The 22964-nt window shown below is 49.1% G+C and overlaps 1 long non-coding RNA gene across 1 annotated transcript; it reads right to left on the reverse strand.

Moving 5' to 3' along the window:
• Positions 1-19143: 19143 nt before the first annotated feature.
• Positions 19144-21267, reverse strand: LOC144116118 (uncharacterized). The gene is made up of 2 exons (XR_013311743.1): positions 21129-21267; positions 19144-19269 (listed from the first exon to the last, which is right to left on the reverse strand). It is a non-coding gene; the product is annotated as an uncharacterized LOC144116118 (long non-coding RNA).
• Between the last annotated feature and the right edge of the window lie 1697 nt (positions 21268-22964).

Here is a 22964-nt window from a genome sequence, read left to right on the forward strand (position 1 = left end):
AGGTGCTTCTACAATACAACCTTAAAGGCAACGAGCGTCAAACTTCAATCTCGTTAGTTGTAAATACTGAGGAAAAAATAGAAGAGGGCAAAAAACGCCAGGACAGTAAGGCACATACACAGCACCACCATGCCTGTGTCATGTCGTCTTTGCTGCGCTGTTATTTTTTCCACAATAGAAGCCGACATGGTCCGCATACTTTTCCTTCTGATAATACTAAACACGGTAGCAGTAGTGCTGGTTTCAATAGACTCCTTGGTTTATTGTTTACGTGCCTTCTTGAGCTATATCCCCGCCTCCATGCTCTTTGTGGAAGCTCGGTGTAGAGGTAAGTTGCGGCGCCATCTGACAAGATGGGGGGCAACCATACAGAGTGGTCACTTGATATTTCTAGGGACGAGAACTGCCGCAGAAGATGGCAGTGACCCGGTTGTGGTACAAACACAATTGCGCGTGATGCTTTTCGGCCGTCGGTCCATTGTCGCTCTGTCACGAAGGAAACATTCCCGTTAGCTCTACCCTCCTTTTTATATATAGTGTGCAGCGCCGTGAAAGGTACGGGAGTAGTCTGCATGAAAAAAAATAAGGGATGCATGTTACTTCGCACTTGTTTTGTAGTGGATTGGTCTAAGGCACAAGAAAGTGACAGCATGCTGCCAGCAATAAGAATGCATTTAGTCAGGCTCATGGCAAATGGATCGTGTAATAAGCCAGCAGGCAAAGCATTACGTATCACTCACCACAAGGAACGCACAACGTTTTGATCGCAGTATAGGCAGCACAAACAAGATAGCCGCAAGGGAAGGGAGTAATGTGGGAGTGAAAGAGCAAATAGAAAAAGGAACGCGATAGCTTTCCATTAAATAGAGGTTCTCAAAGCTGTACCGTTGGGTACAACTTGTTTTTGGAAAAAACAGTAACTGATTACCAGTAATCAATTACAGAAAAAAGTAACTGAATTACCCAGAATGTTACCACTTCAAACACAAACTGATTAATTACAAATAATCAATTACCTGTAACACATTCCGTACAACTCTGGCACCGGCTCCCTGTGTGTGTGTGTTGGTTTGAGGTTGTGGTGCATAGTGTCAAAATGTACAATGGCGCTTTTCAATCCAACAATCCCATCGTCGCTACATACCGATGGCTTTTGCATTTATCTCTCTTTGGATATCGTGTAAATGGCACCCAATAGCTGCCTACCTGTGGCATCCATGTCAGTTTTCTGATGTGACCTTTTACAATTAAAATCTAATTTCAAAAATGTATTTGGCGTATTGTTATAAACTTCTGCTTTTCACTGAAAAGCCAACCTCTACCTCTGTGCGACCAAGTTCTTTCTTGGAGCTCTATTCTCAAGTTCATCAACTCTATCGTAAAGTGCTAACTGCATGAGGTGATGAATCGCAGCAATGAGCTGAGGGCCGCTGAACCTCTCAAGTTCTCAATTTGTAGAAAACTCCGCACATCGCCTGAAAACGGCCCATGAAAGCAGCCTACAGAAAAATGTGTTGGGGGTACATACGTGACTTCTGATCTAGTTTGTATCATGCCTGCTTGCGCTGGCGCACGCATGCGCACCAAGCATGGGCTTCAGCAATCAGGAGTATGCCGCTGTCGGAAGCACGATAACACACTCGCTCTATTACATATAGAGTGCGCTATAAGTACCTTTGTTTAATAAATACATTGGTTCACTATTCCCTTGCTGCATCCGCGCTTCACTTTGGCAAGCCCAGCAATGATTCATATTTTGCAAGTAAAGCTTGTTTCTTTTCCCATGGTTTAAGTTATGAAGCTGCCAACATGCATGTATAATTTACTGAAAGTTTGGTAGGAGCTTTGGAGCAGTAAAAAGAAGATCGGGTGCATCTCATTTATTGCATGTCACAGCATCTCAGAAATGTAATTAGGCACCACTGTGCAATGTACTAGTGGAGGTATAATTATCTGATAACACAAGGTGACTGAACGCTGCAGCAGCCACAATCGAGCAACACTGCTGAAAGCACCACTCTGCCGTTGAGTTTCACTTCGTGTGTGTATACCAGCGGCAGTGGCAGAGGTAGGCAATGGCTGTCATCACTGTACGGCATGTCGCGAGGAATCTGTTCATGCTGTTCCCGTTTCAGGTGAGATCAAATGAGCTTTTTTCTGCCGAAGTACAACATTTTCTCTTTAATTGTTTGCATCTGTTTTTGCTCGAATAAGGTTCTTTTCTTTTTCTTTTCCTTTGTTTTCAGTTATTAACAGAGGATCTCATGTTCCTTTCCCCAACCACATACCGTAGTAGCATTTCTTTGTCATTTGGGACATGGTTTGACTCGATACCAAAGAACATGAAAAATTTTATTGGCAAAAATGTGATATTTCTGACAGTGAGTGAGCTGGGCAACAGGTAAAAAAATTGTCACTTCTGTAGACGTAAGCAGAGTATAATTTTGAGCTTAGTGCCCAGCCTGCTGCTTCCAAGCCCACTCTGCAGTACACACTGCAAAAGTACTACTAATATCCGTGGCTGATTTCATGATGCGTGTCTGTGAACAAAACACTCGCCAGTTGTAAAAGTGCTCATACTGAAAAAGGGATCTCAAGTTGCTGTGGAACCCGGTGTTGTCCCGTCTTCATACCTTCTTGACATGAACAAAAAATCACATCGACAAGGAGGACAAAATTACCGAAATGCATTAAGTAACAACTGGATGAATGGTGAAATATTCTGCTATGAGCACATATTATTAATCAGTCCCATAATAAAGTGGGTAAAGGAAAGAGTGCAGAGAAAGGAGAGAGATCTCGGGAATCAATAAAGTACTCCAAGGGACCCATTTCCGAACCTTTGCTGTATAAGGGACCTGAGTCTAGCTTGTTTGATATGTCACACTTGTGAAAATATGGGGGGACAAAGCCTTTTGCCCCGCCCGCACTCCCACTCCGCGGATGCAGCGTTCCCGCCCGCTAACCGCGGAGGGGTTCGTGCTCGAGGGACAAAGGGAAGGGACGACACAGCGTTAACACTCAAATGCTATTTATTACACTTGCAATTAATACACAGAGCGGGCCAGCTAGCTAGAAAACATCAACGAGGCATTCCTCGGAAATAGAAGGCTACGTAAGAAGGACTTCCGACTTACCGGCTGTGGCTGGGGCGCGACTTCGGAGGGATCGGCGGCGAACGTTTGTATGCGCCGATAATGGCGGCCGGGTTTTCCCGTGCGCGCCGCATTATTAGGGCAAAGCCATTCCCTAGCATTTGCTGGGGAAGGCAACCAGAGCGCGCGTCTGCTGCGCTCGCTTCGCTGCCTGGAACCAGAAGTCCAGCGGCAAGGCACAACGGATCCCCGTGTGCTTGCCGCGGAAGGTGACGGGAGCGTGCGGCTCCAACCGCTCACGACGCTGGCCGGATCCCGAAGCGCCTCTCTCCGGTTCCGCAGAATTCCGCGTAACCTACGAGGTGGCGCTCCCGTCGCCGTACCCTTTCCCCCATGAGGGAGACTTCCCTCCTCGCCCAGCCGGGTGCTGTCCGTCCCGACAGCCGACCATGAAGATGGGCCGCATCGAAATGGAGGGGGAAACAGGTTCTCCACGTCCCTCCCTCCTTAAATGTCGGCCTACGGTTGAGCCCGTCCATGGATGACATAGACGAAGGGGCCACGAGCGCTGCGGTGATGACTGCAAGGCAGCGCAGCGCGTACAGGCTGGGTGCCGGGGTCATCCGATGAGCAGCAAGGTCACCAGGCACCCGTCCTTGTCCCGCGGCAGGCATCCAAAATTAGCGTGTCGGGAGGGTGTTGTTCGCTCCGACGCGTCTTTGTTGGAAGGTAGAGGGGCTGGCCCCCCGCCTCTCGTAGCCGCTGCAAACTGCTCGCCGGAGACTCCGGAGCTCGATGATTCACGGCCGCAAGGCAGCAGGCAGGGACCCATACAATGGACAGCTGGCCGGGGCAGCTTCTCTTGAACTCTGCATATCGCTCCTAGGATCTGCAACAGTTTATATCAAAAACAATGGAGACCGCGCAAACTCACCATTTGGTTAAATGCGGAGCAATGCAAGTGCCAAACAATCCTATCCGGCACCGCCCGAACGCTTGGTTCATTTGTACGTAGCTGGCTCTCTTCGGTCGAAGGACATTCGCGCTTCGCTTTCGGGCATGGTGATGTTAAGCTCAGTTGAGCTGCGTTAGCGTCTCTGGTTACGCGAAATTATAAATTCGCTTCGCAGCCCAAATAATAAGTTCGAACAAAGTCAGCTTTCTGTAGTTGAGCGACACCTCTCGGCTCTAGCGAGGTTAAATATGCAACAAGCAAGCCCGTTTGCGCGTGCTTGTACCACGCCACGACTGTGTCCTCCCAAAAGCGACAGGCAGCTCCCGAAGAGCCTTAGGCCTACTCGCTCTTACACTTCCGCGTGCCAACAAAGGGCCAAGGACAATAGCTAGAACACAACGCCACGAGGAGATACGTTTCTGCAAAGGTGACCCTAACGCGAACGGTGCCTAACACTTCTCGCGGTGTCGCAGCGCCCCGGTGCTTTTCCTGTAATCACGACTGAAATCCAAATCAGCTGACTACGGCACCCGGCTCCCAGAGCCAAAGAGACAGAACAGAGAATATTTACAACCATGTACAAGAAAAATCGGGCCACCCTTCCCACTTCCGCATTCACTCGCTTCTGGCTTGCTATTCTCCGTGGACGTCTCGGTCTCCATGAGCGGACCTCGTAGGTTCACCTTCCACAGGTGTACCGATGAAGTGCTCATCAAAAGCGTAGCATGCACGGCAATCCTCCCATGCTGTTATTACACTCATCTCGCTGTCAAGAAAGCATCTTCGCCTTGCTAGCAACTCCAAATTCGGGTCAGGCCTAACGCTGTTCCAAATCCGGGCGGGCATTCCACGAACCGAACTGACTGTCGTCCCTCGTCCCAAGAGCTTTGCACACGCTGGGGCGCCATTGTGGAAATATGGGGGGACAAAGCCTTTCGCCCCGCCCGCACTCCCACTCCGCGGATGCAGCGTTCCCGCCCGCTAACCGCGGAGGGGTTCGTGCTCGAGGGACAAAGGGAAGGGACGACACAGCGTTAGCACTCAAATGCTATTTATTACACTTGCAATTAATACACAGAGCGGGCCAGCTAGCTAGAAAACATCAACGAGGCATTCCTCGGAAATAGAAGGCTACGTAAGAAGGACTTCCGACTTACCGGCTGGGGCGGGGGCGCGACTTCGGAGGGATCGGCGGCGAACGTTTGGATGCGCCGATAATGGCGGCCGGGTTATCCCGTGCGCGCCGCATTATTAGGGCAAAGCCATTCCCTAGCATTTGCTGGGGAAGGCAACCAGAGTGCGCGTCTGCTGCGCTCGCTTCGCTGCCTGGAACCAGTAGTCCAGCGGCAAGGCACAACGGATCCCCGTGTGCTTGCCGCGGAAGGTGACGGGAGCGTGCGGCTCCAACCGCTCACGACGCTGGCCGGATCCCGAAGCGCCTCTCTCCGGTTCCGCAGAATTCCGCGTAACCTACGATGTGGCGCTCCCGTCGCCGTACCCTTTCCCCCATGAGGGAGACTTCCCTCCTCGCCCAGCCGGGGGCTGTCCGTCCCGACGGCCGACGATGAAGATGGGCGCATCGAAATGGAGGGGGAAACAGGTTCTCCACACACTGCATGCTTATGAATCAAGTGTAGTTTTGCCCAGACCTAAATCTTGCATTCATTCCGAACCTGGCAAGAAGTTACACAGGCACAATGGTGTTTCCCCAAATTCTCTTTCTGCAAATCATGTAGCTGAAAGTGCTCAGAATAATTTTCAAAGAGCAGCGTAGCAGGAAATGCAGCTACAAATGATTGTGGCGACTTGTTCGAATCGTGTATCTATTTTAGCTACAGTGCTGAAACATTCCGGAAGAAGTACTGAAACTTCTTGGCGGAAATGTGAAATCACAGGGCAAAGGTAGTTAGTAATAGGTTTGCTATATTGGTTTGTGTTTCAGTCATGTTTAGTAACGAATATGAGAGAAGGAAAAACATATTAAATGTAAATCCTCACGAGAAGGCATTTTTCTAAACTTGCAAGTATCAACAGTTTCAAGCCGTCGCTCTAGTTTTCCCAGGGTAAGCTGTCATCGGTACGACGACATTATGTTTTTCTCTGTTCGTGTCATCTGTCCGCAACAATTGTTTTAAGAAGCGAAACGCGCATTCTATTCTCAAATGCATCTCGCCGCAAGTGATGCCAAAGCACTTCCTGGCTGCCAGGTTAGCGGCTTATCCTCAGTTTTATAATTATGCGATGATGAGATTTATTTGTCGTAGTATTCTGCTTAGCAGCGATTGCGTGTTCAACCCACGACCGTGGTGGCCTCATTTTGGTAAACAATGAATGGAAAAACGCTCGTGTATTGACACTTAAGCACACGTTAATCTGGAGGCCTGCATTATGACACGCCTCGAATACGGCATGCCCCAATTAATCAACCTATTACCGCCTAAAATGTTTGAATAAGGTTGTACACATGTAGTAAAGGCGTGCGTGCCATGGTGCTTCGGCAAATACAACACGCTGCTTCGACGAGAAAACGACGCGCTACAGAAATTTTTATAAAGAAGGGCATTCTTGGCCAGCACCTCGCACTTTATGTGATGCTGTGCGAACTGTGAGTATTGTTGCTATAATAACATACGCGCGTCGTTGCTGAATAGTCGCTTATAAATTTTCACGAGAAATAAGATAACATGCAGCAGTAGTGGATGTTTCATGCTTCAAAGGCGCGGTGCTTTCTGAAAAGATGTTTTTGCGTTGCTAATTTGAGCTCGTGTGCAGCGTATGCAGTGGCTCAGGTTTTCGCGTCCGTTGAGGTCAGTGCACTCGTCGGCCATGTAACAAAGCTCCTTAAGCATCAAAACAGGGGTTTGCTCTGTTTTCAAGAGTTCAGTTCTTCACCGTTTCCGCTTCCATTCCTTGCAGAAAGGTCATGGAGATTTGTGGGTCTTCCCCTGAAGCACTGCTAGATCAAGATTCAATATGGCAAACGTACTGAACTTTCTACCACGTGGAAGTCTTGGTTACTTTCACCACAAACCAGCTATGGACGATGTGCCCTTTCGGGTATCTGCTCTTCTTCCTGCGCTATTAAGTAAAATTTCTCGTCGGGTGTAAAAAAAACATATTGGCGACTTAGGGAGGCAAGACGGGGGGGGGGGGGGGGAGCTTCGGAAAAACCAGCGCCTCGTCTATTTTTAGAAATAGAGGGCGCGCTGGGAAAAACAGTTAAGGGGTGCGTATGTAGGAAACTCACTTTCGGCGACTCACTGTACGGACGTTCTGCTCGGTGCTGACGGCAACAAACGGCTGAGAAAGCGATACAAAAATGAAAAGCGCTGGTAGAAGAAGAGGCAAATAAAACAAAAATCATGTCCGCTTCAGCGCGTGGTCAGACGCAGTCATCGTAACATCGATGAGTGAACGTGACCAAAGCGAATTTTCATACCGACCGGTTCAGTAACTGCTCGAGATAAGATACGTCTTCACGTCTTCAGCTTCAAAGCTTGGAAGCTAGCTTTTACCTCGTATTCCTTGCTTCTTTTCCTAAGGTGATACAGCGCAGTCTGCGGGATTCCATTTTTTGGTGCACGATGCGTTACTGCTGTGTGCCATCGGGCAGGTCGAGGACAGACAGCAGCGATGCTAATGTCTCGTTTCACGAGATTCCCAGTGACGATGTGCTGCGTGCGCAATGGATGAAAGTGATCGGACGCAAGGACTGGCCACCCAACTACGCGCCGTCTCGCTCCACCGCCTGCAGCAAGCATTTTCTACCTGAGGACTTCAGAGAGGGCTGCAAGAGGCGCACACTGAAAAAAGGGTCGGTTCCGAGTATTCTCACCTCTTATGCCCCAGAAATGCAAGCAGCGAGCTCGCCTGAAAGCTGAAGTTATATTCCGGCCAAACGTCTGTCAGAGGCGGCACATGAACTCGACGAGGACGGCGTAGCAGTTACGTGATCACACGTGATCACACGCAGACACGTGATCAGCGGCGGGCTGATCACGTGTCCATAGAGTGTCGACGGGCTGCTTACCAGAGTTCAGGTGGGCCATGCTAATTGTCTCGAGCTTAGCTCAAACCTTCACCCGCTGCCATGATGATCCGGACATGACAGCGGTGTGCCAGAGAACACTGAGACACCATACTTAAAGAATTCAAGAAGGAACCTCGATCGAGGGCGCGGTTCTGCTACCCAGTTGCGTGTTCTAGCACACACTTGCATTTTATTTTTGAGAGCCTCTTCCTTCTCGTACCTTATACTCTTCAGTTTTCTTCATATAGATTCTATCAGTGGATCAATTTACCTTTAGGGCAATTTATATTTGCGTTTGCGTCAGCCCTGTGTCGTTTTGGTTGTGGTTATGACCATGATTACATAGTGTGTTTTGCAGCCACATCAAAGACACTTCCGCAATGATTTCATCAGCTGCGCCGAGCTATACGTACGTGAAGTACTTGGACGGCCCCAAAGCGATCGTACCTGTTTCTACGTCGTCCTTGTTTGCTTTGCGCTGTACTTCTCCATGATGCCCCGCCGACTGGCGCGCACGAAGTGCTAATTGATTATTACCCGTATCTGTTAGCGACCTCGCGAAAGAGAAGACCTCTACTGGAGCAGCGCAAACGATGAGGAGGCATTTTATTCCGTCCAAGTAATGGAGCTTGGAGGTGAGTTTTGCAGTTACTTCGCTAGGGGGCCGGATTTGAAAAGTGGCACAAACGTATGATGCATGTACAGTCTAGCCTGGCGGTTTGAAGGAAGCTTGGTGGCGTTTTACCTTAAGTTGATACACGTGCTTTTTTGACTTTTGCGAGAACTTACGATACACTTCCTCTTTGCTTGCGCTCCGTGCACACAGCAGCCTAGCGCACGCTTCCTAATGAAGGAAGAAACTGCGCGGTCGCGTTGCAGCAAGGCTCGACTTAAGCGTCACTCTAAGCGAAATAATATTTTGTGATTTTTTTCTGAAACCAAGTTATTGCGTATGGCAGGCCAAAAACTGCTGTTTTCCGATCTGCTAATTATTTGGATCATATGCTTTTTTAGAATGCTATGAATGCGACACACTAACAGATCCATTTTCTTATCTTGCCTTGTGTTTGCTGTTGCTTTCGTTATTATAGCTCTCATTTCTTGTGTTCCAATAACAAAAGCGGAGCTTATCCAGAGGTTGGTGAGGAGAAAATCACTACGATGGACTTTGAAAAGTCTGAGCCAGCAACAACCGTTGCACAGATATAGGGGCACGTAAGAACAGCACACGACAAAGCAGCATGCATCAAAACAGCGCACAAAAAACAGTGCAGTGACGAAACAGCCCTGGGAAAAGTCGGCACAGCAATAACGCAGCACAACGAAAAAACAGCATAGCGACAAAACAGCGTAGTGAAAAAAACAGCACGCTTCAAAACAGCATGGCGGACAAAACGGCGTAATGACAAAAAGGCACAGCTACAAAACAGCGCGACAACACAAGAGCGCAGGGAAAACAGCACGACGACAAAACAGCGTTGCTTGAACGGTGCATACGCAGAGCTAGTGGTTATGTACAGTCCGTGCTTGCTTGAAATTCCCTGCATTCAATCTAGCACTCTGCTTCAGTTTACTGCCACCTGTGTTTGTTAGGTTAGGTTAGGTGTTTGTGGTTCCTGAGCAAAAGGGTCAAATCTGTCGAAAATTGATGCTTTGAAGAAATTGGCTTCTAAGCGAAAAACGTAGCATTGTCCATGTGTCGCGACAATTGATGTTTCGAGATAAGTCTCTTTCAAGTGAAAAAAAAAACCATTTCAATAATAAATTTCATTCAACAAATGCACGCTGGAGCATGAAATTTCAGGTCACTTGGTTAGCCCGTTTCGCAAAGTACAATACCTGCCGGTAAGCCTCAGACAACCACTGTGCAGCGTCCTGGTTAAACACCAAGCAACCTGAACCTCTCGGCTATGGCAATTCTGTCATCGCTAAAAGTAAGCATCACATGCTGGATATATTCAGTGTATGAAGTCCCAGTAGTTGGCTACAAACAATATTTCTGGGCATTCAATTGCCAACAGTGACAGTTTGGAACAATAAGGACATATTGTTCATATAGAGCCTAAGATAGTGCGTATGTGTCCCAATTCAGCATCTTGATTATCAACGCGCAGAATCGGTGCTTCCAGAACAACTGCTCTAGCGTTATTCGTTCCATTCCCCGCCAGAAAAGCGCGTATTTGAGATAACGAACATTATGCTATCCTGCTCCTTACTTATTATGTGAAACTAGCACTCGACAGCTTCAATGGTCGCTGCCGTATGTATTCTGTTTTACCGCTCGTCTATGGCTACGATTGTTGGCCCCTACAGTAGCGCTGCAACGAACACTGAAGCGCCCTTTTGTCGTCGTACTGTTTTTTCTCTACGCTCTTCTTTCATCCTGATGTTTTTCGCTGTGCTGTTTTGTCGCTGTGCGGTTTTGTCCAGAGTGCTGTTTGGACGCTTGCTGTCTTTTCCTGTGTTCTTATGTCACCATGCTGTTTTTTCCCTGTGCTGTTCTGTCGCTCTGCTGTTTTGTCGCGGCGGTGTTTTTTTGTGCGCTGTTTTGGCGCATGCTGTTTTGTCGTCTGCTGTTCTCGCATGACACCGCACAAATATTTGCATGTACTTAGCAAAGTTTTATTGCCGATGTTCCCGCTAGTGCCAATCGGACACTTACCAGTCGCAATATTGTAGCGAAGAGAAAGTTGAAGCGCGATTCCCGCTTGCTGACGACGACGCTGCTGCTGGCGGACATGCCTGTTCCTGTGTTCTTGTGCTCCTGCTATAACCACTTGTGCTCGCCGCCGGCCTCTACGCCAAGCAAGCCGTGACATTTGGTGTAGGTGCTGGGTGTCCCCATATCATGCAACGCACCCCGCCTCGCAATTCGAGCCCGGTACTCAGTCCTGGCCGTCGGGTTTTCCTGGAGCCCTCGGGAGAAACAGAGGCTCTCGCTAGCCGACATCAGCAAGGCCAAGCGCCGGAATTCAGACTCGTGCCCCAGGGATCGAGGACATCTCGGACCAACGCCACCATGCCGTCCCAGTCAGAACAAGCCGACCCTGCGATTGCGCCGAGGATCGTCTACGTGCCTGTCACCCCAAGATCTGTCGCCCCGTTCCGTGGCGATGAACTTGATGGTGTTGAAGACTGGGCCCAGCACTATGAACGGGTAGCTCGACATAATGGGTTGACACCCTACCAATGTCTGCAGAACCTGTGCTTCTCCTTAGATACCACAGCGGAATACTGGTTCGAGAACGACGAGGCTTCGCTAACATCATTGGAGACGTGCAAGATCGAACTGTTACGCACATTCGCAAACCAGCACCGGCGATAGCATGCTGATCTCCTCCACGCTCGTATCCAGGCTCCCCCCGAGAGCGCGAGAAGTTTAATCGAAGACGTACTGCGTCTGAGTGCCCGCGATGACCCTCGGGCTAATGAAGAGAAGGAAGAGCGGGCCTTGATGAGGGGCGTCAGGAGTGACATCTTTAGAGACCTCATCCGCAACCTTCCTACCACAGCGGCCCAATTCGTCCCTGAAGCTACCAACGTCGAGCACGCATTGGCGACAAGACCCAGTCACTTCCAGCGACTGAGCGCCCTTCCTGTCGTCTCAAGTCTTGCTTAGTCTGGCCTGAATGGTGTTGGCCTCGCCGATGTTTTTAGAAATTATCCGCGACGTCGTCCGAGAGGAGCTGAAAAGGCTGTTCCATGACCCTGAACAGCCTGCATCTGTATACATCGCGGCGGCTGTTCGGGACGAACTGCGACACGCGCTGGCGTCAGAAGACGTACCCATTGTAGCTGCAGCCGACCAATCATCTCTGAGCTACGCCGCCGCCGTCCGTGGTCCACCTCCCGTACATCGTCAGTAACAGAACGCTGCTGATTCCGGCTCTCGACGCGACGAGTTTGTGCCGCCGTCCGATGCACGCCTGGAACCGATGGGCCTCAAGAAAACCGACATCTGGAGTACTGCAGACAGGAGGCCGCTGTGTTTCCACTGCGGCGAGCCTGACCACATGTACCGCTACTGTCTGTACCGCGAACTCTGCCTTCGAGGTTTCAACCGGGCAGATCCGCCACCCCGCCACGGTTAACAGCCCCGCGAGATACAGGATTACCTTCGACGCTCTCCATCGCCAGTGTCAGCCCCTTCTGGCACCTCCCGGTCGCCGCCGCCTCGCCGATCATCATCTCCTTCTCGCGGATCTCGCCGTGAGAGCCTTTCGTCACTTTTGGAAAACTAAGTACCGCGACGCCTGGAGGTGGCGTTGACGGTGTTGCACGCAGTAAAGAACCTCCGCCTACGATGGAATGTCCCAGCTCGACTGATGGCACCCTTGGAAGAGAAGACTGTTCTGTGGCCTTTAGCAATGTACACGTTTTAATCGACGGTCGTGACGTAACGGCACTTGTCAACACCGGTGCCGATTACTCGGTCTTCAGCGGCAACGTTTCTAGGCGTCTTCGCAAGGTTACCACCCAGTAGGACGCCCGCCCATACGTACCGCGGGGGGTCACCTCGTAAACCCGTGTTGGCCAGTGCTCTGCCCGCGTTGAGATTCACGGTGAGACGTGCCCAGCCACTTTCGTGATCTTGGAGAATTGCTCCAAAGATGTTATTCTTGGCATGGACTTTCTCCGTGAGTATGGCGCTGTAATCGACGTAGGGAGGAACAAGTTGACCCTCCGCGCATGTTCTTCATCGCCAATACCTCCTCGGGCCCCTCGCGCTGCGATGAAAGTTGATGCCGACCATGTTCACTTGCCGCCGTTGTCGACCGTTTTTCTTCCGGTCCGAGCCAATACAACAGCATGTGGCGAAGGAGTTCTCGAAGGAAGTGTCCAGAGGCTACTTACGCGGGGCATTGGTGTAGCGCGGGGGATCGCCAGTGTTTAACGTGGGCGTGCCAACATTTAAGTGACCAACATCAGGAACGAGCCGCAGCACCTGACGAAAGGGGTAGTTATAGCCCAACTGGAAGAACTTAGCGACGTTCGCGAAGCTGTTGCGCTGACTCAAGACGAGGCCCCGCCCGGGTCATGTTACCCTACAACGTTGCCCCTGGACATCAATCCCAAGCTTGAGCCTGCCCAGACACGCGAATTGCTCTCTCTTTTGCATCGGTACTGCAGCTGTTTCATCCCGAGTTCGCCAGACGCCCGTCGCCAAGCATAGAAATATTGTCGATACCGCAACGCCCCCGATTCGCCAACCACCGTACTGCGTTTCCTTGAAAGAGAGAGAAGCCATACAAGAGCAAGTGCGCGAAATGATTAACGACGACGTCATCCAGCCATCCAACAGTCCGTGGGCTGCCCCTGTGGGCCGCCGGCCTCTACGAGAAGCAAGCCGTCACAAAATTGTCAACGACAAACGTAGCAGGACGCGGGAAGCACTGCCGTTCACTGGGGTGAGGCTTGTTGCCGAACGGCAGCGCTTATTCGAGACAAATAAGACGTTCGGCCACGCGCTGGGAAACAGGTTCGGCTACCAGGTGGCGCCGGCAGAACGTCAGCAGTGTGGCAATGCCCCCCTCCATTCCAAGAGGCATCGACTCGATGCCGCACGCGAGGGGGTAAAATAGACGTAAGGCGGAAAGTTAACGGCACGAGTGTGTTCGTGGAAAGGGGCTAACGGGAGTAAAACGGCTTCAGTCGCGCCACGTGGACTACATCGGACGTCGGCTGTCGAGACGTCCGGACTGTTACTTGAGGCAGCACCTCGTAGGTCACCGCGCTGAGGTGGCGGAACACCTGGAGTGGAGCAAAGTAAGAGCGAAGAAGCTTCTCAGAGCGCTCTCGCAAACGGATCGGGCTCCATACCCATATTGCTTACCGGGTGTGTAAATCGCCTCCCTGCGGCGGAGGTTGTAGCACTCGGTGTCGCGTTGTTCTTGGCAGCGGATTTGCTGTCGAGCAACTTGTCGAGCGGCTTTGGCGTCACGAACAAATTGGGCAGCGTCCACGACAGAAGACGGACTACGATCCGGAAAAAGCATGGCGTTCAGAATGGTAACGGCTTCGCGACCATGCACCAAATGAAACGGAGTGAAGCGCGTCGTTTCGCGGAGAGTAGTTTTGTACGCGAACGTGATGTATGGCAGTATCCGGTCCCAGTTCGCATGGTCATCGTCCACATAATAGAAATCATATCGCCAATTGTCTTGTTAAGCCGCTCAGTCAGTTCGTTTGTGGGTGGTATGCTGTAGTCTTGTGATGGCTGGTGCCACTGAGTCGGAGTACCTCACTCGTAAGTGCCGACGTAAACGCGGTTCCCTTGTCAGTTAATACGACTGTTGCGGCTCTGTGACGAAGCACAATGTTGTCGATGAAATAATGTGCAACTTCGGCGGCGGTACCTGGGGAAGGGCATTGGTCTCACAGTAGCGGCTAAGATAGTCAGTGGCAACAGCAATATGCCGGTTACCCATGGAAGACGCCGGAAATGGGCTGAACATTCTATGCCGACCTGTTGAAATGGGAGGCCCAGGAGATCGATAGGCTGCAGGAGCCCGGCTGGTTTAGTCGGTGGCGTCTTCCGGAGCTGACACTCACGACAGGTTCGCACGTAGCGGTGGACAACTGCAGCAAGCTTGGGCCAGTAGTACTTGTGGCGTATGCGTGCCAACGTGCGGGAAAAGACGAGGTGGTCTGAAGGAAGGTCGTCGTCGCACGCATGCAGAACTTCATCACAAAGCTTTGTAGGCACTGCGAGAAGATACACAGTCTCCGTTGGGCCGTAGTTTGTTTTGTAGAGGACACCACCACGCAAGCAAATTGATAGCAGCCCGCGCTTGCAGAGTCGAGGTGGAGATGGAGCGGTTCCTCCGAGGTACTGGATGAGGGGCAGCAGTTCAGCGTCGTCCCTCTGTTGGCGGGCTATGGTGGATGTGGCGACAGACCCGAGAAAAGCGGAATCGTCGGGCTCGTCCGTGGGGCAGGAAATGGGAGCGCGGGAGAGACAGTCAGCATCACTGTGTTTCTGGCCGGACTTGTGCACGATGGTGACATCAAATTCTTGTAACCGAAGGCTCCGTCGAGCAAGGTGCACCGAGGGATGTTTCAGGTTCGCCAGCCAACAGAGTGAATGATGATCGCTCACGACAAGAAACGGGCAGCCAAACAAGTACGGTCGAAATTTCGTAACTGCCCACAGCACAGCCAGACATTCCTTTTCCGTCGTGGAATAATTGACTTCGGAACGGGATAAGGTGCGACTGGCGTAAGCAATAATGCGTTATAGACCATCCTGCCATTGAGCAAGGGACGCACTGAGACCAACGTTACTGGCATCAGTGTGCAGATCCGTCTCGGCCTCTTCCCCGAAGTGGCTAAGCACAGGCACACATTGGAGACGCGACTTGTGTTCCGTGAAGGCCCTTTTCTGGTTCTGGCCCCAGAAGAAGGGGTCAGTGTCTTTCTTCAGGCGGGTCAGAGGCTCTGCTAGCTTAGAGAAATTGTGAAAAAACCGCCGACATTACGCGCAGAGGCAAAAGAAACGACGCAGGCTCCGTTTGACTGTTGGCTAGGGAAAGGCAGCTACGGCGGACGTATTTTCGGGGCCTGGACTAACACCTCGAGCGCTGACAACGTGACCAAGAAACTTTAACTCATGAAACGCAAAGTGACATTTTTCTGGCTGGAGAGAGAGACCAGCGGAACGTATGGCCTCGAAAACAGCATGCATACATTTCAGGTGCTCATCGAACGTCTCAGAGAAGATGACGACATCGTCGAGATATACGAGGCACGACTTCCACTTCAGGCCAGAAAGCACGGTGTCCATCATTCGTTGGAATATGGCAGGGGCCGAGCACAAACCAAAAGGAAGCACCTTAAACTGGTACAAACCTTCAGGATTAATAAATACGGTGTTCTGTCGGTCGCGTTCGTCGACCTCTATTTGCCAATATCCACTGCGGAGGTCAAGGGACTAAAAATAGGTGGTATGGCGCAGGTGGTCTAAGAAGTCGTCAATGCGTGGCAGAGGGTACACATCCATTTTCGTGAAGTTATTGAGGCGTCTGTCATCCACGCAGTACCTGAGGGGTCCATCTATCTTCGTGGCGAGGACAAGAGGCGATGGCCAGGGGCTCGTGGACGCCTGTATGACGTCGTCGAGGAGCATTTGTTTAGTTTGGCTGCGGATGGCGTCACGTTCTTTTCAAGACACCCGATAAGGGAGCTGGCATAGTGGTCTTTGGTCGTCAGCATCGATAATTCGTTGCTTGGTAAGCGGCGTCTGTCGCTCCTTGGAAGTCAAGGCAAAACAGTCGCGGAAGGAATAGATAAGGTTTTCCACGCAGCGTTTCTGACTGCCCAAGAGGGGCGGTTTTGCATAGGTCGGAATGGCTGTAGAAGTTGCATTGTCGACTTCTGACGTAGTGGACAAAGAGCACTGCCTGGTACACTCTCCAAGCTCTTCAAGATAAGCGATGACCTCTATCTTCTTTAAACGCTGCAGTTCATGGGTAAAAGTTGTGTCTAAGATGTCGGTGCAATCGTTGACAAGTTCTACTAGGCCTCGAGCTGCACAAACTTGACGAGCGAGTAGCAGCGACATGTTCGCTTCAGCGATGCCAAGAGTGCCGGTGCTGTCATTACACCCGCCTGTGACAAACTTGCTGGCTCGCGGAGGGATTGTTAAGAGGGCGCCGCATACGCGCAACATTACTCTGCTGCGCTCGGTGTTGGTTTCAAGGGCTCGCTGGGCGGAAAATGATATCATGAGCTCCCGAAGGACGATGGCCGCACCATACCCTCGAAGGAAATCGGTGCCCAGAATGAGATTTTTTGAACAGTCACGTAATATGGCAAACGAGCCAGTGAAATCAAGACCGCGGATCTGGATGCGACAGGTGCAGACGCCGATCGGCGTCACTACACGGCCACCGGTGGTGCGGATCACGGGTCCGCACCAAGGCGTCAGAACCTTATGAAGAGTCGTGGCGAGCTTCCTGCTCATCAAAGGAAAATCGCCGACGGTATCGGCGAGTGCGGTCACTTCATGACTGTCGGCGGTTACTAAAATCCGCCTTTTTCACGACGCGACTGTGCATGCGCCCATCCCCTGGCGGCGGTGTCGCGAAACATATTGGAAGGGTCGCGCGCCCCTTTCGTGACCGGCAGTGGAAGTGTAAACTAACCGGCTTCGTCCGCAGGGTGCGTTGCTGCAGCCGTCGGGCGTTCAGTGCGAAGCATTTCGCGATACCTACGAAATGTGGTGCATACGGCTGCAATGCCCAATATGTAAAGGGAAGCAAACTCGGATTTTTTCACTTTCCTAGCGCTTCTCGGGACAGCCTTCGACGCAAAGCGTGGATAAAAGAAGTTCGCCGGCTTGACGATCGTGGCCGCCCTTGGGCACCGTCAAGCACGTCAAGACTGTGCGGGAATCACTTTGTGACAGGTACGGACGAGGTACTGCGGTTAAATGCGTGTGAAGTCTATCACAAAAGGTTTTATTCATGAGAAGAAAGGCCTCGAATGTCACCGCGGCATTTAGACTTCGTTCCGACGCTTTTTGCTTTCTCAAGCAAGAAGGCCGAATGGGCAAGTGCGTGAGCCGCTTTCAACGCGCGATGGAGCGGGCAACGAAAAAGAAGCTACGAGAGCATTCACGCATGGTGCTAAATGTTTGTCATAATCTCCTACGGAAATTTCCTTGTTTATGCCACTACACCCTGGGCAATCCCCCCGTGTGGGTATGTGCCATGTATTAAGAGGCAGAAGAAGAAGAAGATGCGTTATGCGTGTGTTCGAATCATATCCATGATGAAGACCTCTGCGTGGTATCGCCGGAATGGATCAATGTGCGCCTCTCGCGCTCGTCTTTATGGATGCGCACGCTTGTTTAAGCTATGCAGCGGTGTGCCGTGGGAAAGTAAAATGAAATGCTAGCAGAGCTGCGCCATGTTGTGAGTACGCTTGTGCTTTTATACGGGAAATACCTTGGCAGCTCTATTTCCAAGCATTTGACCGTTAAAATGACGGCACCAAGTCATTTTAAAATGACGGTGTTTTTTCATCATTTTGATGTTTTTCTTGTCAATCTGAAAAACAACCGAACCGTCAATTTGATGACATTTGACCATCAAAGTGACGGCAGAACATCATTTCTAAATGACAGTTTTTCCATCATTTTGACGTCTTTCTTGTCAATCTCGCCCCGCCGCGGTGGCTCAGTGGTTAGGGCGCTTGACTACTGATCCGGAGTTCCCGGGTTCGAACCCGACCGCGGCGGCTGCGTTTTTATGGAGGAAAAACGCTAAGGCGCCCGTGTGCTGTGCGATGTCAGTGCACGTTAAAGATCCCCAGGTGGTCGAAATTATTCCGGAGCCCTCCACTACGGACCTATTTATTCCTCTCTTCTTTCACTCCCTCCTTTATCCCTTCCCTTACGGCGCGGTTCAGGTGTCCAAAGATATATGAGACAGATACTGCGCCATTTCCTTTCCCCCCCAAAAAAACCAATTATTATTATTCTTGTCAATCTGAAATACAACTGAACCGTCAATTTGATGACATTTGACCATCAAAGTGACAGCAGAACATCATTTCTAAATGACAGTTTTTCCATCATTTTGATGTTTTTCTTGTCAATGTGAAATACAACCAAACTGTCAATTTGATAGCATTTGACCGTAGCAGTTACAGCAAGATGTCATTTCTAAATGACAATGTTTTTTCCTGACTTCGATGTCTTTTTATCGATTTGAAAATACAGCCAAACTGTAATTATACCACTGATTGTCTGCGATGGCAAGCTGTCAATTTTAAAACTGTTTTTATGACTTCAAGACTTTTTGAAAATTTCAAATTATCTATAACTGTCAGTACAGCATTTGGCCATCAAGGTAATAGCAGGCTGTAATTTTGAAATGACTATGCTTTTAACCATTCCAAAATTTGGCTTGTCAACATGAAATGCAACTGTGTTGTCAGTATGATGGCCCAACATGACAAGTCTCAACATAATTCTGTGTCAATATATAGTGTGGTGAACCTGACCACATGACAGTTACTTGCAGTGGGCAGTACCTCATAAACCATGCAACAAAAACAAATTTACATTTCTACTTGCACATTTATTCATAAATTAAAGTGCCTTCAGCAGGCTCAGCAATTTTGGTGCAATTCCGCAGGCCCTGCCTTTGCCGTGCCCTTTCGTTGGGTTGCTCTGCCCAAGGTACCTGGAAACAAAACGAGGATAGAATAAATCCATGCTCCATAAACTGTTCCAATCACATACTCTGCCTACACGCGTGAAATGCCATGAATGTGTGAACTGCACCACCTCCTGCAACACACAGTATTACAAAATGAAAAGACGAGAATAAAATCAGGTAGCAACAAGTGTGAGCACACTAGTAGTGCGCTTAAATAGCTACATATACATGCACTAACAATAGATGATGTACCTAAATGTAACCATTATTATAACTCGTAAAACAGCCCACAATTGCACATACAAACCGTATAGTATTTCTAGTAACAATAGGTGCTCATCATGTACAGGAACCATGCACAGAGTCTAGAAACCATAACTATGCAAGAGCATTTTGCTGCACTTCAGTGTTTTCTGCTGCCAGCCGCAAACATAGGTCAGTATTGATGTAACACCCTGATGTCCAGGTATAGGCTGCAATTGCACATGTGGCAACCATGCATACATTTACAAACCTCATTATCATGCCTCATCACCTTACCATTTGCACAATGCTCATTCTAATTTCTGTGCCCTTGGCCACAAATAAGCGGAATTTCACACCTGAAATCTTCTGAGCAATCAACAAACCTGTCACGATGATGAATGTCTTAATTTTTTTTCTTTTACACTGCAACTGTTGACACAAAGGGTGGCCAACTTCTCAGGTGCCAACATAGCAGACTTTACGATGGCTCTTTCACCTGTCCATTTCAAGTACTGAGCAATTCTGGACAAATATGGGATCACAGCATAATTTTTTTTGAAAGGGGCTAATAACCCTGCCAGCCCCTAAAAGATCGCCAGGTGAAAGGGGAAAGTGCCATGTAATGGTTGTGACACTACCTGTGAAGCTGTCCTGCCTATGTGTCACGTCTCCCGTTTCAATGCAAAATGAAAAACTGACATTCATCATTGCAAAAGGTTTGTTGAGTGCCCAGAAGGTGAGGTAGAGAGCTCTACTTTCTCGGGGCTGATTGTACACAGGCTAGAGCGAGCACTGTATCAATAGTAACAAGGGAACCTGAGGCCTGTAAAAGTGCAGACAGGCATCCGGCAACTTAGTGCCACACGTGTGGACGCAACCCATAGTCAGACACACTGTAATGTTGCACTAGGACATTAGCCAGTGGACACGATACATAGTAGAGCGACTTAAAATAACTGCATTTACACTTAATCCTCGCTCCTATTTTTCCTGACGTCGGTACTTATAAAAGTGCTGCACACATTACATTTAGCAATAATTGACTGTCGCCCGTCCTATCAGGTTCTTCGTCTTAGCCCCTTTCTTGCAGTAGCCAACCAAAAAAATAAGCAAAACACTGAAAAGTGTTATCTAGATGCACTCACAGGACACGTGACCAAGTTTAGGCAATGCAAACTGCCAGGCTGGTGCATTCATCACATGACAATGATCAAATCCGCAGTTCTGCAAGTGTCAGAATACCAGAACTGGGTGCAATTTAAAATCAAAAGTCCGACCTTCATCTCGCAATTGCCAGAGCTAGCCAATGTGCAAGGCTTGTTAGCATGTACTGCTGGCAAGCAGCACTATGTCAATAATCTTACCATTCTACTTTCTAAAGATGCCTGTGACTGGCAAATCACCATACAGGTGTGGCAAAAAAGCAACACGGTGCTGTGCCAGAGAACGAAGAAATGCACGAGAGGAATGTATGTGACGACATCAGAATTTCAGGGGAACAGGGCAGAACTGATCATTTGCAGGCACTGGCTAAGGAGGGCGAGTGCCTTTCCTCAGGCAAAAGAAGCCTGCTGCTCACACTATTGCCTCGGATTCCGATTGCTTATCAAACGCATCATCCACATTCACTCATTTACCTCTGCAAAAACTCCATGGTCAGGGGGCAGTCGGGAGGGTACGCAACGTTGAACACAAAGAAGGCAGCAAAGAGGAGGCCCATGGCCTTCTCAAGACTTCTTGTAGAATCCACTGCAACGATGATCTTCTTTATGTCCCCCGTGCTTGATCCTGCAAGGAAAAAAATTAGTCACACGCAAACGCTACCCACTAAAGGGGTGATCTAATAATTCGAGTAACTCTATGGCCTTCGATGTGTACACTGAGAGAAGCCGAATTCAAATGTACGCGTAAAAAGCCATACTGGGTCTTGTTGCTAGGCCTTATGGTACCCTGGCAGTAGACAGACACATGCAACGTGCCCTCCCTTATCAGTGCTTTACACGCCACTAATTATATCTGTTGAAGATGCTTGCTTCATGTAAACATACTACATAGAACTTGTTTATGGAAAAAGCTTTACAAATATTGCACGACAAAAAAGCATTAACTTTGTCGACAGAATACTTCGTTTTTTTTAAAATAATGGGGAATAGTGATGAGGTAACGAAACTTGGGCAAGCACCAAGGCAACTTTTCAAAGGCCCTCCATTTTGTACCTAGCCTGCCATGACATTGACGAGAAAAGCAAAGCTCAGCTTCGTTCATGCTTTCTAGCAAAACGTCATGCTTTTGGCAAGTCAAAAGGCCGCACATTAGTCTCGATGAACTCTGGCATATCACCTTATAGTGCGGAGATAGCCCCACCCTCCCCACTTATCAACAGTACTGCTACTGAGTTCCAAATTTTTTGTACACTCTTATAAGAATGGAAAACTACTGGCCAAACTTGCACATTGTTATCATGTTTAATTATTAAACAAACTGCACATACATAAGATGAAGCAGCAATTAAGCCTTTCATCCAGGGCTAGCCTCATTCCTAAGTTTTGAATATGTCCTACTAAGTAGAGTGAAGTTACACAAAATCAGGTTACATCGTAGAATAATAAAATACACTGCACAAGCCATGTTTTGAGCCAAAGTTCTATAAATGACAAATACATACCAATCACAGCAAGGTGAGGTGTTGTTGGCAGTCCTTCCAGCCCCCCTTCAGCTGCATGCTGGGAATTCACAAGCCACATGTTATTAGACTCTAGAGAAAACATCAGTGATCAGATACATGCATCTCAATAATAAATCATAACCATACTTCCAACGATCCTGCTGTCATCAAGGCACTTTCTACACCTCGGGTACAGTATCATTTCAGCAGAAATGGATGAAAATGCGGTATAAAATTACAAGACTACAAATTTACTTGATTCAATAATTCCCAGCTAATGGATACGCCAGTCGAAAGAAATTTTTGGCCCTTGTTTGAGGCTTATAGGCAATAAGCTATAAAAATGAACAGAATTTATTTGGAAATAACTATTGCTGAAATAATTAGGCCCATATCTTAATGCTGTACAAGAATGAAACTGCACACTATCAGTACACGAACTAAACACTGAGCTGCCCCATCGCCACCGGACACCGACGTATGGGGCTCGGTGTGCCAGGAAGCGAGAGAGAGCGTAAGAAATAAAACAGAAATAAGCTGATCAGTGCACGAAAAGTAGTCTGCTTTTTATTGACGAATACTTTTACGAACCTACGACAGTAGTGCCGACACCATGTATTCAAGGGAGCTGCAGATGGCCAGCATGGTAGTCATAGCACATGTCTTGGCCTGAATTACAACTGAAAATGTAAAAAATGGTTTTTACGACTATTTTTACTGCCCATTAAGCCCATTCATATGGTGCTCTGCATTTAAACAGAGGCGCATGGCGCGCTAGAGCTCGACCAACTCGATTTCGATCCTTGGC

This window comes from Amblyomma americanum, chromosome 1 (genome assembly GCF_052857255.1).
Source record: "Amblyomma americanum isolate KBUSLIRL-KWMA chromosome 1, ASM5285725v1, whole genome shotgun sequence".
Classification (NCBI taxonomy): Eukaryota; Metazoa; Arthropoda; class Arachnida; order Ixodida; family Ixodidae; genus Amblyomma; species Amblyomma americanum.